This window comes from Carcharhinus amblyrhynchos, chromosome 19 (assembly GCF_965287045.1).
Source record: "Carcharhinus amblyrhynchos chromosome 19, sCarAmb.v2.hapA, whole genome shotgun sequence".
Taxonomy (NCBI): Eukaryota; Metazoa; Chordata; class Chondrichthyes; order Carcharhiniformes; family Carcharhinidae; genus Carcharhinus; species Carcharhinus amblyrhynchos.
In genome coordinates, this window is record NC_137342.1 from 27,237,146 (window position 1) to 27,249,272 (window position 12,127).

Sequence of the window (12,127 nt, forward strand, 5' to 3'; positions counted from 1 at the left end):
TGCATTGTTTTCATCTCAGTGGAGACCTGCTCAGTTGACATAATCCATCAAGCCTGGAATCGCTCTTTTTGATGTTCACTGTATTACCTATTTCTGTGGAGTTGATGCAGCCATTAACTTTAATGCGACTGGCTTCTCCTGTGATCTGGAGTGTGATTATATTGACGTCTCCCTGCCCCGTGTGTGCACCTCTACCTGTGAAGTCGCAACACCAGTGTCTGGGCATGACTTGTTTCGGGGGGCTTTCTGCCTCATTCCAAACATTACTGTGCTTTGAACCATCCCCACCCCTGTCGTCTTCCAGGCTGAGGTAACACAATTTGAACAAGTAATGGCAAATATGTTTAATTTGCTGGTTTAAATTAGGAACGCTTGTTAATTTCCAGAGCAAAAAGGTGGCGTGGGTCACCTCCACTATTAGCCAGTAATTTCTCAAGAGATGCACTTGGCTGTGAAGCTCTGTTGAGGTGTCCTGAAATTATAAAGAGCACTTGTTCAATCAGCTTTATTTATGACCGAGAGGTTTTAGGTTATCTCGATAGGCATTCGCTACGCTGACAGACTCGATTCAATCTTCTGCCTCTGTTCTTCATTCTCATCAAAATCCCATCTACCAAACAGCCCAAGGCATTGTGCTATCTATTCAACTGATTTACTGGATGCAGGGTTCCTGTTTCTGAGTGATCTGTTGTGCCCTTTCGTAATGTGGCAAATACAGAAAGAACCATAGTGCAGGGGAAAGAGCAGAGAGGCTACTACATTCCTCTTAGCTTCATTCATTTGTATTAACCAGTTAAGAGAATGACCAGCCTGGATAATGAGAAATATTAGGTCCAGCCAACCTCAAAGGAAACAAACCAGAGTGCAACACCAAACAAAGTTAAAGTGGTCATTTGAGGTTAACTTCCTCTAATAAAAACAGAAAAAAGCATTAAGCATGTCAGGCAGCAGCAGTGGAGAGAGCAAAACAGTTCATTTTTCAGATTATGGCTGCATCAGGTGGCAGATTTCAGTGAGGGTATCCTTATGGAAGCGTAGATGTTTCGCACGTTGTTTGTTGAGGTTCGGGTGAAAAGGAGACTAATAGATGAAGGCATTGAGCTGAGGCATCTGTCTTTGACAATGAAGAAGACGCTGCCATAATCACAACACCAGAGCGGACGTTTGTCACACTGGGTGGGTGAAAAATTCACAATGAGGAAAAATTGTCTGAACTTAACTCCACCAGTTGCAGATTGAATACTTCCTATATTACTGAATTAAGTAAGGATGGAAATTTTGGGAGTACTGGTCATTATTTTCCAATCCATGGGTGTAGAAGTGGTATCAGAGGATGGGAGAGTTGGGAATTTTGCACACTTTGCTCAGAAATGGTGTAAGGATAAACCCAGCAACTACAGGCCAGTCAGGTTAACCATGGTGGCAGGAACGCTTTTAGAAATAATAATTCAATAAACAAATTTATCAGACACTTGGACAAGTGTAGAGTAATCAAGGGAAGCAGGAAGGATTTCTTAAAAGCAAATTGTGTTTAACTAGTATGATCCTTAAATGTGAGTTTTTGATGAGGTAACAGAATGTTGATGAAAGTAATGTGGTTGATGTGTTGTATATGGACTTCCAAAAAGCATTTGATAAAGTGCCACGTAGCAGGCTTGTCAGCAAAATTAAAGTCTGTGGGCTAAAAGGGACTTAGTGATAGGAAACAAAAAGTAGTGACAAACTTTATTTATCAGACTGGAGGAAAGTGTACAGTGATGCTGACTAAGGGTTGGTGCTCGGACTACCCTCTTGATATGTTTTATTGACTTGGATTTGGGTGTACAGGGCACAATTTCCAAAAAATCTAATTGGATTCTGGGTTTTGTAAATTGAAGCATAGTGCAAAGCAAGGAAATTCTGACAAATCTTTATAAATATCAGGTGGGATCCTCCAAACGCGTTCGTCCTGCTACTGCTGCCAGTGACAGTGGAGAATTTGTCACTCAGCCAAAATTCCATTCACTGCAGCAGCACCAGAGAATACCAGCCACGATGTGTTCAGAGGTTTTCGGCAATCCTATCAGATTGTGGGCACCACAGTTTGGGCTTTAGAGAGGGCGAAGAAGAGATTTACTGAAATGGGTCCAGAGCTGAGGGACTTCAATTACATAGACCAGAGAAACTGGAATTGAGCAGGGATGTTTGGGAAGTGTTAGAGATGCTCAAAATCATAAGAAGTATATGGTGGGGTAGATCAAGAGAAATATCTTCCATTGGCAGAAAGGTCAAAAGCCTTAAGGCCACAGGTATAAGATGATTGGCAAAGGAAACCAAAAATGACCTGAAAAAGATATTTGTACACAGAGGGGATTATGATCTCAGATGCGCTACCTGAAAGGATGAAGGAGGTAAATTCAATTGAGGTTTTCGAAAGGGAATTGGATTAGGACATGAAGAGAAAAAAAAATTGTAAAGCTATAAGGAAAAGGCTTGGAGTGAGGCCAATTGTTTTTTTTTATATTCCTTCATGGGACATGGGCTTCGCTGGCTGGCCAGTATTATTACCATCCCTAGTTGCCCTTGGAGGGCAGTTGAGAGTCAACCACATTGCTCTGGAGTTGCATGTAGACCAGACTAGGTAAGGACAGCAGATTTCCTTCCCAGAAGGACATTAGCGAACCAAATGGGTTTTTCCGACAATTGACAATGGTTGATACTTCCAGTGAGCCGTCATGGACTGGATTGCCTGAACAATGACCTCCTGAGCTGTGACAATGTTGTGTAGGATGAATAGTTGTTCCACAATACTCTTATATTTTGATATAAACAAATTTCACATTCTCATAATATTGAGTTGGAACATAAGCTTAAACATCAATAAGAAAAATAACTCTACGATATAAAATAGAATCACTTAGGAAGAAATCTGTTTTGTATCAATATAATTTGGATCTTTTCTTACTGAGGTTTGTAGACTTTGGATGGAATGTCTATGTGGTTCTCTGTGTCTAGAATTTCCTTCAACCACAACCCCTCTCACTTAGTGAGCAAAGATTAATATCAGTGAACAGCTAACAAAATATCACATCAGCTTAGTTACATTAATATACGTCAGCAGTTTGTGATTAGATGTTTCAGATGCTTTGTTGTTATCTTAGACCTGTTGAACCTACCAAATGAGCTAATAATATTGTCCAATCAAAAATGAGAAATATTCAGATTGTAAAATAAATACCTAGCAGCGCTATCAACGCAGGGTGAGAATGGATCTTTTTAAAAAAAAAAAATCCAACCTAGTAAAGTGAATTACTGCATCATAGTTCACTGACATCCTTTCGTTATAACATCCATGAGTCATTTGGGATCAATTGCTGCCTCCCACAGATGACTCAATAGACCTCAGGGTCTCTGCCATTTCATTTGCTGCAGTTGTGTTTGATGGAAAAGGCTATGAAACGTAGCTTTATAAAGTGTCCCTTTGATGCGATGCCAGAGAAATAGGGCAGCCTTGGTTTTATTGCAGACTGAGGAAATGGGCTGGTTTCCTGAAGAGTGCCGCACTCTCCTGTCATTTCATTATAAAAGAGCAGCCACCTGTACGAACAGCCAAGGTCAGATTAAATCATGTGGTTTAAATGAAATCATTGTCTGAGTGAAAACAAAATATGGTTTATGTTACTGATGCGCTGTTGTTTCCAAGAGCTGCATGGATTCTGTGCCAGGCAGTTCTTAGTTTTGAAATCACAATGATATAACGCATTTACTCCAGTACATGGATTTTTTTCAACTATGAGATCCATCAATAATTGTAATCCGAAAAATGTCTTGAAAATAGCAAAATTATTAAAAGCTGTATTTTTTAATTCAAAAAAACAGAGGACTGAAGCTTAATTGCTGTTGACAGTGAGACTGTTGTATTACTCTTAATCTTTCAATCAAAAGAAATTACTGAAAAGACAGATGTGTTGCTGGAACATTTTGTCTTGCGCTCAGCAGGACAAATGCAAGAATGCCAAATTTCAAACAATTTATGCTGTGGGAAGAAAGGATGCAGATTGGTTGACCAGTCAATTCTGATTAAATTACTTGCTCGATTCGCAGCGGGCATCCTTCTGATGCTTGCGTGCCTGCCCATCAAGCTATCGTGCGAGTGCCCAATGACATCTGGATTCAAGCCTCGCTCGATTTCACATGCTTTCATCTAGAGGTTAAATAACAGACAGTCTTACACAAAGATATCACAGGGATGGCCTCCGTTTTGGCCAGGATCTTCCACTTTTCCATTCGATAGCCGATGATTTATTTCCTACTCACTAGGTGGAAACTAGGATCAGCAAGTGTAAAACTGGAAAATAACAACCTTTGAATTTGTTAAAGTCAGGGTGAGTTCCTGCAAAGAATGACTGCTTTGACTGATAACAATTCAGATAATTGTAGTATTGAACTGATTTATTATTGTCTTTTTTTTTAATTCATTCATGGGACAAGGGCGTTGCTATCTGGCTAGCATTTATTGCCCATCCCTAGTTGCCCTTAAGAAGGTGGTGGTGAGCTGCCTTCTCAAATCTCTGCAGTCCATGTGTTGTGGGTTGACCCATTAAAGAGGGAATTCCAGGGTTTTGACCCAGCGACTGCAAAGGAACGGTGATGTATTTCCAAGTCAGGTTGGTGAGAGGCTTGGAGGGGCACTTGCAGGTGCTGGTGTTCCCATGTATCTGCTGCCCTTGTCTTTCTACATGGAAGTGGCCATGGATTTGGAAGATTCTATCTAAGGATCTTTGGTGAATTGCTGCAGTGCATCTTGTATGTAGAACATACCGCTGCGACTGAGCATTGGTGGGGAAGGCAGTGTATGTTTGTAGATTTGGTGCCTATCAGGCAGGGCTGCTTTGTCCTGGATGGTGTCAAGCATCTTGAGTGTTGTTGGAGCTGCATCTATCCAGGCAAGTGGAGAGTATTCCATCACATTCCTGACTTGTGTCTTGTAGATGGTGAACAGGTTTTGGAGAGTCAGGGAGTGAGTTACTCACTGCACTGTCCCTAGCATCTGACTTGCTCTTGTAGCCACTGTGTTTATGTGGCAAGTCCAGCTAAATTTCAGTATGTATTTGGATGCAATGCAAAGTATTGTTTTTTGAAAGCTGTTACAGACAAAACATACCGTTCGTAGAATACATCGTGGAAAAAGGAAGGATAGGGTGCAAAATGTAGTGTTGCTGTTATGAATAGTGTGAGGAGAAAGATCAGCTTAGTGTGTGAGAGTATTACACATTCAAACTCTTTTGACATTTTCCCCTAATCCCTGCTGATTCTTTCCCCTGGAATCTTGAAGTAATGTGATGAGAAATTTAAATTACAACAAAGGAAGCATGGAAACAGATTCTGTCACAGCTATCAGCAGGGAATTGGATAAATAGTTAATGGAGGTACAATTGCAGGAATATGGGATAGAGCCAGGGACTGGATTTAGTTGGGCTGATGAGGGTCTTGCCCGTTGTTTAGAGCCCCTGGCAGTCCCGTGTGGGAGGTTCTTCAGGAGCACGGTTGGGCTTTCACTGGGATGCAGGACACCGGTGACAGAAGTCCCAGTCGGAAGCTGGCAGCTCCTTATTGCAGCCAGTGCCACCAGGCGAGTGGTGACAACTGCTGGCAGTTGAACCCATCACAGGTCTAGGATCAGCCAAGGAACAGGCCACAGGTGAGTGAGGACAAGATTTAGTAGGGGGGGGGGGTTGGGGGGTTGGGGTAGTGGTAAAAGTCATTGGAATGGCTTTCAACACCCCCCCCCACCCCTCCCCTCATGTTTTGTCCTTCTATCAGGCACTGCATGTCTGATGATGAGGGTTTTCCCCACCCCTCTACTGCCCCAGTAAGCTGCCAGTAAACCCAACAAAGTTTTCTGGGCAGTTTTCAGGAAGTGTGGGAGATTTGTGAGGCTCCTATTTCCTGTACTCCCATGGAAAGATAGAGAATCTGGGGAAATGACAGTAATCTCTTCCTCAATGTGAGTATAATGAAGGAGATAGTCATTGACTTCAGGAAACATAATGGAGGACATGCCACCGTCCACATCAATGGTGATAAAGTGGAGATGGTCAAGTGCTTCAAGTTTCTAGGTGTTCAGATCACCAACAATCTGTCCTGGTCCCTTCACTCCAACGCTATAGTTAAGAAAGCCCACCAATGCCGTTACTTTCTCAGAAGGCTAAGGAAATTTGGCATGTCCAATAGATTCTCACCAATGATTATAGATGTACCATAGAAAGCATTCTGTCCAGATAAATCACAGCTTGGTCTGGGTCCTGTTCTGACCAAAACCGCAAGAAACAACAAAGGATTGTGAACGTAACCCAGTCCATCATGCAAACCAGCTTCCCATCCGTTGATTGCATCTACACTTTCTACTGCCTCAGTAAAGCAGCTAGCATTATCAAGGAGCTCATGCACCCCAGACGTACCTTTTTCTGTTGAGAAGAAGATACAAAAGTCTAAGATCATGTACCAGCTGACTCAAGAACAGCTTATTTTCTGCTGCCATCAGACTTTTGAATGGTCCTGCCTTATATTAAGCTGATCTTTCTCTGCACCCTACCTGTAACTGCAACTCTATATTCTGCACCTTCTCTTTTCTGCCATATGTACTCCATGAATGGTATGTTTTGTCTTTCACAGGATTTTCACATTAACTTCACTGCAGTGTTAATATTAGCCTACTTGTGACACAAGTAAACTTGTCTATATATTACATAAGAAACAATACTTTTCACTGTATCCCAACATGTGACAATAATAAATAAAACCGAATCAAAATTTAAACATTCAGTCACTACTGAATTGCAGTGAGCTCAAGGATAATGGGTATGAATTGGGTCAATTCATGAGCCTAATTTGTGAGACTGTGTTTCATAGAATCCCTACAGTACAGAAGGAGGCCATTTGGCTCATCAGAACCTACACCAACAGCAATCCCACACAGTCCTTATCCCCATTACCTCACGTATTTACCCTGCTAATCCCCTTGATTTTTAGTATGGGCAATCAACCGAACCCGCACATCTTTGAATTTCTGACAGCACATTAGGTTAATACCTACCACTGGGGGAGGTATGAATCTTAATAACATCCTGCTGTCAGTGGACATGAATCCCGTATCAGCCTCTTCCACCCTCCCACTTCTTCAGGGAGGGTTTGGCTGATGCAGGGCCTCTCCACCGGGATTCCCTGGTTAAATCCAACCTGGGAAGTGGGATGACAGGACTGCTGTTTGAAAAGAGCCAGCAGAAATACAGTGGGCCAAATGGCCTCATCCTGTGCTGTATCAGTCTATGATCCAAGCACCAAACATCTAGTTTGTTGTCTCCATAATTCTTCCTCATGATTTTATTTTACTCATTGCATCAAAGTAATTAAAAGGATTTGGGAGAATATTGAGTTCCAAACTCATTTGGAAAGTCCATGACTACAACATAAATGCATATTTTTTTCCTTAAATGATTTTAACATGTGATGTGAAATAATCCTAACTGTGGCTAAAAATATCATGCTCCAATTCCCATTCTTTACAAAGATGTATCTTCTGTGCATCTTTGTAATGGTTCACACTTTGAGCTAAACGTAACCAGTGAACATAGTAATAAGCCAACCTAATCTCTTAAATTTATCACTCTTATGTTCACGCAACTAAGAGCTGTACGTGTCAATTGGAATACCAGCAAAGCAAAAACTATTTGCAAAATAATTTGTGTTTAAATGAGAGGTTTTAGGAGCTGTGGCCAGATTTGAACTAATTGGTTATGGCACAAAGATTGGCAATTCCACAGTGCAATAAGGGAAAAAGCACAAGAGACTTGAGTACAAACAAATGTCTTAGAGAGAAGTGATCAAGCTTCTAAAATGTCTGCGTTTCTTAGTAAGTTTAGCAGCAGACTGAGATTTACTTTGCTACCTTATACTTGGTCAGAAGTCCTTGCCACAAGTTCAGTCCCAAACTTGAAAGTTATACAATCCAGCCCACAAATCATAATCACACACATAACTCTTCAATGAATTTCTTCTAAATTTGGTAATGACTCACAATCAGAATTCCTGGTCATTAACACGCACTCTTTAAAGTATTACAACTGAAGAGAAAGTATGGGGACAAAGAGGATGTCTAGCATGGCTCACGAAACCATTTTCCTAGAAGTCTCACTTTATGTGCGGCCTGAATATTTTGGCAGCCCTTACAAAGTTAGCCACAGTAAGGTCATCTCAATGAGAACATATTCTCCATTAAATAAGAACTGAAGCACAGCCATGTGTTAATAACAGATTCTTCGTGTTGAATTTTTCTTATGAGATTTTTGGCCCACAGTCAGTCTCCCTATGGGTTCAGGGTCACCCGTATCTCCTGATCCCACGTACCCCACAATCAGAATTTTTCCTTTATTGTTTAAAATTTAGTCATCCGATAGCCTCGGGTTGTAACAATGAATCCGTTTCTTATGTGAACTGAATACTGTAATCTCTGCTGCTCTTTGCGTGCTGTTTGGAGACTCCTCTGGCTATGTAATTTATGGCCTCTGAGGCAATCTTTGTACACGTTTGAAGGTTAATGCAGGGATTTCTGCTTCCTTCAATCTTCTCAAAGCTGCACTGATGAACACAGTAGTGGAACATGACCAACTATACAGCAACAAGCTGATTTATTCTAACATAGAACATGCCAGGGAAAAGAACAACTGTTGAATGATTGCCTCCCATAACAGTCTATCGAGCTCTGCCTATTAGCAGGGTTATTGCCCTTTCTGACTGGAGATTTCTCCGAAACTGATCAAGATTAAGCAGAAGCATGGAGCTTTTACTCACTGATCTGTGCAGATTAACTCCCTTCTTACCTGGAAAGAAAGCCAGGTTTGGCCTCTTGCTCTCTCCCAGTTATTCATGCTCAGGAACTGGCTTGTTTAAAAACTACCAATTAAACTGGCTACTACTCTCTTCGGCCTGGTCTCCAAACATTTAAGTGTCACTGGCTTGAATGAAGCCTTTCCAACCTATCATGTATTGGTTGGAATGTCTTTAATAAGTGCCTGTTATCTGAAGTTGATGTGGAAAATTCAAGAAGCATGCTCTAGTGGTACATTTTAACTGAATTCAGCTCCACATCTCCTTGAAAGGAGAAGACTGAGGGGATATGGTCAAATCACTTAAAATTAAGAAAACATTTTTCAAATTGGAACCAATTAAGCTTTTCTGCTTTGTTTCAGAATTGAAGCAGAAAAGGTAATAATTAATGATACTGAAAAAATATAGGACATAAAGGGGGAACCTTGTTTCTAAAAGGGATGAAACAGATAAAATACTAAAGGGTTTCAAGAAGGAAAGAGACAGGTTCTTGCCAATGAATGATATTCAGGGTTACTAGAAAGGTACCAAGGGAATACTGTGCATAGAACAAATTTCATTACCTGCATGAAACTGTGGATGGTAACTAATGTGAGCATGGAGAGGGGGAGTGAGAGCCCACATCACCTCAAATGAGGTGCTGCTCCCTGAGATCAAGAATCCGACGAGTAGAAATCCTGCCTGTCAAAAGCTGCCGGCCACTCAGAGGCCGGAGGTGCTTCATTGCTCTGCAGTGCCACTGGGGAGGCAGTGGCTGCTGCCAGTACCTCACCCATCCAAGGCCTAGAATCACCAATTGACTTGGGGACAGGTGAGTAATGGTGGGAAGAGATCATGGGTCAGAGTCGTCAGGGGAGGAGGTCAGCAACAAGGGAGGGATGGAGGGGGCGGGGGTGATGCCCCTCATTCAAAAGCAGTGCCTGATTGAGGGACCCAGTATCAGGATTGAGGGGGGGTTGCCCACTGAGAGCCACCTCCTTACCCCTTGGCTGTCGTGTCCCTCTCCCCACCCCCAAGAACCCACTCTGTGATGTTGATTGCTTGAAGTCAATGTGGTTTGCAGGAAGTAATATTCCAGGTAGGCGCTTCAACTAATTGGGAAGTGGTCAAAGGTGGTCAAGCTTGATTAAATGCCCCATCAGCAATAAACTTGTCCCAAGGGAGGACATTAAATTCCATCCTGTGTTGCCACTAATATTGACTTCATGCTACTTGTTTGGGTGGTTATGTCAGATGTTGGAAGGCTTGCAATTGGCTGTACTGTGGAATCAAAATTTGTGAGCTCTTTTATTTATGTTTTTAGTTGTTTATAATATTTTTAATCAGAAAACAGTGATTCTTGCTAATTGGTTGTTTGTCTGATTGGGAAATCATAGACGGTGGCACTCCCCAAGGGCTAGTGCTAAGGCTGCCATGGAGACAATCAGGGATTTCAAATAGAAATTAGATTGACACTGAGGGAAATAAAGATTCAGGGCAATGGGGATAGCATGAGGAAATGTTACTTATGGTCCAGGTACTGTGTCAGTTCTGATGGAATGCTGTTAAAAATTCTTCAGGGGAGTCCAAGGGCACTCCGCTCATGCCAACCTCATGGCATCTGGCAGACATTTTTATACTGAATTCCATTCTACATTAAGACTGAGGGGGGAGTTGGAGTCTGGCTCATCCCTGTGCTGAGCCTCATGTACATATTTGATTCCTTATCAAATTCCTTTTCTCCCTCCTGGTATTATTGTCCATCTGTTGGACAACAACTGAAGCTCAAATCGAACCGTTGCATTACCTATCTGATTGACTTCCCTCTACTCCAACAAGAGCCGCCTTTCATGAAGCTGCTATGATCCTCTCCCCTGGAACTCTGAACCAAAATTTTCCACCTCCTCATTTTCTGCCAGCTTCCAAATCCCCCACCCCCCTCCCCACCCACTCCGCTGCCCTAAAAGTTCTCCTTTCTGACTGTGCTTTTGTTATTCCTCTCTGTCATTCTGCACTAAACCAGCTTCTGATCATTGCTGCTCTTCTGCCCATTGTGCTCCTTCCTGTAAAATATTCTGAGTTGCTGTGTAGAAGCTCAGGTTCTGAAAGAGATGTTCAACCTACCAAGGTCCAGGAGCCCGAGAAAGGAAGCAAGTATTGAAACAAAAATTCAAATCAAATTCAAAGCAAGAGGTTTTGGAAAATAACTAACGCATTGTCTGTGTTTTATATATGAGTCACTAAAATAACCCTACAGTTTAACACAGGAAAACAATCCAGTCTGTAGGTTTTAAGCTTGCTATGCTTTGGCTGAATATGATAATTATGGAATAATAGTGAATCCTCCAGATAATATTTACCCAATGAATATTTGGATCTTATTCTTTCTTTTGGAGAATCAAATGCATTTTTGATTGTACAGTTTGACATAATTAAGTTTCATTGATAAATAATTGTTTTTCTATAATTTGACTCATTCAGGCTACTTTTGGTCTAGTTTGGAAATTAGGTGTTAAAACCTTAGACTTCTGCAAGCATTCAGGCTTTGCAAGTGCCGCATACGAGGTGGTTGCCAGATCGTTACTGGCAGGGTATTTGGGGGGGGTGGGCGGGGGAAGACCTGAGGTTTGGTCTAAGTGTTGGGTTCAGACAGGTGGGCTATGGCATCATGGCAGCAACCTTCCAGTGGCTTTTAGTTGAGCAGGCTGGATCTCCACATGGCTGGCACGATAGGTTGGCAGTGACACCAGAAGAGGTGCCCGCTCCAGCTACTACACTCAAGATCAGAAGGCACCTCCAAATTGAGGGGAGGGAGCCAAGCTTTGGTGATTGAACAGTTAACTATAAGGGGCCTCCCATTCAGGGCAAGGAGCTGTGGATATGATTCACAACACTCTCTGGGATGTTGCTTAGAGGCTACCACCATGTAGTTGATGGCCTCCCACGTGATGAGGTGGGTGTGGGCGGGTTGATGGATGGATTGCTTTTGTCAGTGGCTCAGGGATAATGGCCTTCAATTGGACCCTCAGTTTGGTCATCTGCCTCCAGTCAGCGGGCAACCAAGCAGCTGCCATTGCTACTGCTGGCAAAATTGCATTGGGAACAGCATTGGGCAGCATTCCAGACATTTTACCAGCCTCTTTACCATGTACATTACAAGTCTGGGCTGGTAAAATCTTTAACCAGTATGTCAGAGCACAAATTCTTGCCCGTTGTCCAAAAGCTGGGTTTTAGCCAATTAACGGTGGCCACAATTTGGAGGCAAAAGTATTTCTTGTAAAGA

The 12,127-nt window shown here is 42.2% G+C and overlaps 1 protein-coding gene across 7 annotated transcripts in view; it reads left to right on the plus strand.

Annotated features, from left to right (window-relative positions):
• LOC145355386 (voltage-dependent calcium channel subunit alpha-2/delta-1-like) overlaps window positions 1-12,127 on the plus strand; it is a 627,920-nt gene that overhangs the window by 562,666 nt on the left and 53,127 nt on the right. The window lies entirely within an intron of this gene.